Genomic DNA, 3,716 nt, shown 5'->3' on the forward strand with positions numbered 1-3,716 from the left:
TGTTTGGCTGGTAATCAAAAGGTCAGTGGTTCAAACCCACCAGCTACTCTGAGTGACAAAGATGTAGCAGTATGCTTGCATAAGGATCACAGCCTCGGGAACCCAGTGGGGCAGTTCTACTCTGTCCTCTAGGGTTGCTATGAGTGAGAACCGACTCATGGACAGCAGGATTCTGTCTTACCCTTAATTGGGATGCTTGGGATGGTCCTCTGCCCTACAATTGCTGGTGTTTCAGTTCACCCAGTCCTTAGCCTGACTCTGCCCATACTATAGAATAGAATTCACATATATAAATGATCAGAAGTAAAACGGGGGAAATTTTCATAAGACCAGTGGATTGTATTAATCAAGATCTTGGTTTTGATATTAAGAGTTTTGTTCTTTTGTGTTTCTACTTATCAGACTTTTAATTTATTTTTTTCTGTTAAAATATAAAACAAGGATCCAGTTAAATTCTCAAACTGTAAATTAGACCAAATATAAACCTATTGTATAACCCACTGAATGGATTTGTAAGTGTTGCATCTTTTTCTTTTGGAAACATACCCTGGCGCCAGTCTCCACTTGTATCACGCGTACTCCGTCCCATCAGGCATCACTGCTCCCATCAGTAAACCTACTGAGAATTTTCCTAATCTTAAATTCTGTCATCTTGACTACACTCACAAGGCACTATTTTCCTCGCATTTTTTATTAGTACCAGAATGTTCCATAAAGAAACAAATTACATATTTGTCAGTATATCTAATGGCTATTACATTAACCACTTAATGAAAGAATATTTTTTTAAACTCATTCTTATGTTAATAAACTGAGATTATAACAAAATAAACTACAGCTTCTGTCATTTATTTAGTGCTTACATTATTCAAGATATCAAAATGTTTTTGTATAACTCTCCATTTTGCTTTCCAAAAAATACTTCATGTCAACTCTTTGTTCATACTACAAATGGAGAAAATCCCCATCTAAAAACATTACAGAAGGTTAAAAGGCATTTAAGAACTTTTAGACTTTGAAAAAGAAAGTATACATTTCTAATGTACACTTAAATTACAACTTAGTTTTTATTCTGTGACATACCTTCAATTTAAATGCATCATAGTTCAATTCGTTTCTTTTTTCAAATCAGGCGGAGACTTTCCTGCATCAAGACTCTTATCCTGGATTGCTTCTTCTTTTAAATTAGGTAGAAATTCTCCAGAACTAGGTGGTACTGTAGTCCTCAATCTGTACTACTCTGGAGAAAACTTAATTAGTGGTGAAAGAAGCTGTTTTCTTTCACCAAATGACTCACGTAAAGATGGTTTTGGATAATTAGTGTACAAGTCATGAGCATCCAAAAAGTTAAACATATCATCTGTTTGTGTGTTATTGGGAGTAAGACTCAATTCTGGTTGGAGTTTTTCAAGTATTTCAGGATAAGAGAGGTAAGATTCTTCCTTTTTCTTAGAATGACTTTCAGAGCCTCACATCTACTGCAAAGAGCCTGCAAATTGAAATTGGATCTTGGAGTAGTATATATTTCTCCCACATCTTCTGGATTACTGCCACTATGCACAGGACTATTTGATTCCAGTTCAAAATTGACCTCTGTATTATTGGAGCTATTAAGACTTAGGTGACCACCTTCTCCTGGAAGAGTTTCATGTAATAGGCCAACGTCTGTATCTTCCAAACTCTTAGAACTAATTCCACTTTATATTTGAAAAGAGTTCCATAATCGGTTTTTTGCATGGACAGTTCTTTGTAAGAAGCTTGCAAGTGCTCAGGCAATGCAACATACTGCTCTTTACTGCCTCCTATAATATGTATCCAGTTGTATACACCAGGGGAGAAAGTCTCTATTGGAGTTTCTGAAAGCTTGATTTTGCATAGTTGTACATTCCAAATCTTGCTTGCAAATGATTTTATGTAACAAATCTGACTGATTCTGTGTTGATGGGTCACCTGTGTGACTGGCTGCCACTTGTTTCTGAGATACACACTGGAGATAATCAGAAGGAACTTCTTCCTCAGGCAACTGAGTTTAGCTACAATCTGATACAGGCGTTGCTGAGAGGAAACTGGCCATGGGAAATGCTGTTTGGTTATGCAACACAGGTAAGGATTCTGGCAAAGCATCTCTGTGTTCAGTATGCATTTGAATTGGTTCTGGACTTCTGTCATCTTCCATTTCAATAGATTTTCTCCATGAGCTTCTAATTCACTTATCAAATTTTCTGGAGTTCGAGGAATTTGGTTCCTTGTTAAAATGGGTTTGAAACCAGAGAATCAATTAATTCCTCAAATTTTACTTCTTTTCCTTCGGAGAGCTTTGGTGAAACTGCCATAGCAACCTCTTCTACCAGATGATCTTGATCTTTTTGGAATGGATCATTTCTCTTGGCTGGCAGAGGACTCCCAATTGCACCACTGTCTTTTTGACACTTGATGCCGGAGAGTCTCCCAATTCAAATTCTGGTATTTTCCTAGAAATTGTTTCATTTTTCTCTCTGGGTGGGCTTATCTTCACGTCCTTTTCAAGAAGTGTAACACTGTTTCTGTCTGATAATGAAACTGATTGCACCCTAAAGAAGGCAGGGCTAGCTCATTTACAATTTCTTGTGGATCTCCCTCTCTTCTACCATCAATTTCTCCATTACCTTGCTTAGGTGTATCTGGAAGGGAAGTAGGATACTTCAAAAGAACACTCCTTGCATATATGTCTTCTGAGGCAAGATCAAATGAAAGGGGAGACATGGGTGGTAAAATCTCCACAGCTGGAATACAACCTTTAATTAGACCGAAAAGAGACAAACCAAGAAATTCTTTCCACTTATACCATTCTCTTTGCTTCTCAAGAATAGAATGTCTTATGGTTGTAAGATCTTTTATTTTATACCTCATATGCTTCAGCTCTGACAATCTTTCTCTCTGAAATCTGGTCTTTTTTTCAAGGTTGTTGTTGTTTAGTGCCGTTGAGTCCGTTCCGACCCATAGCAACCCTGAACAGGGTTTCCGAAGCTGTAAATCTTTATGGAAGCAGAAAGCCTCGTCTTTTTCCAGCGGAGCGGCTGGTAGTTTCGAACTGCTGACCTTGCAGTTCACAGCCCGGTCCGTAACCACTACGCTACCAGAGCTTCCTCAAGGTAGTGAAGGTCTATTGTCAGTCTTGTTTGGTCAGCCTGACTATGTTCATATTTCATTATTTTCAAGACTTCATTTAATAACTGAATAACTGTTAAGAGGTTCAATTTTCCAGCCTCATAAACATTTCCTATGTGCATCGGACACATTTGTTCTTCAATTTTGTCAAGTAAAAGCCTTGGAATATTAATAGCAACATTAGATCTATCTAAACAGTACTGGTTAACAAGGCTAAGGATTAACAGCTTCTCTCTCTTTTTCCAAAACCACCAGTGTTTCATCTACCACAGGCCACAATGATCAAACCCTTTCAACTTTCTCTTGTAGATTACTTTGGTCATCATGTTGTTGTTGTTGTTGTTAAGTGCCGTCGAGTCAGTTCCGACCCATAGAGACCCTGTACAGGGTTTCTGAGGCTATAAATCTTTAAGGGAGCAGAAAGCCTCATCTTTCTCCAGCAGAGCGGCTGGTAGTTTCGAATTGCTGACCTTCAAGTTTGCAGCCCGATTCGAAACCACTACGCTACCAGAGCTCCTCAAGTAGAGTGTATAGGACTGCAAAACCACATTTAAAAATGGAACCCTATG

The 3,716-nt window shown here is 38.2% G+C and overlaps 1 pseudogene; it reads right to left on the minus strand.

Annotated features, from left to right (window-relative positions):
- Positions 1–1,106: 1,106 nt before the first annotated feature.
- Positions 1,107–3,278, minus strand: LOC102825591 (annotated as a pseudogene).
- Between the last annotated feature and the right edge of the window lie 438 nt (positions 3,279–3,716).

This window comes from Chrysochloris asiatica, unplaced genomic scaffold, assembly GCF_000296735.1.
Source record: "Chrysochloris asiatica unplaced genomic scaffold, ChrAsi1.0 scaffold00041, whole genome shotgun sequence".
NCBI classification, from domain to species: Eukaryota; Metazoa; Chordata; class Mammalia; order Afrosoricida; family Chrysochloridae; genus Chrysochloris; species Chrysochloris asiatica.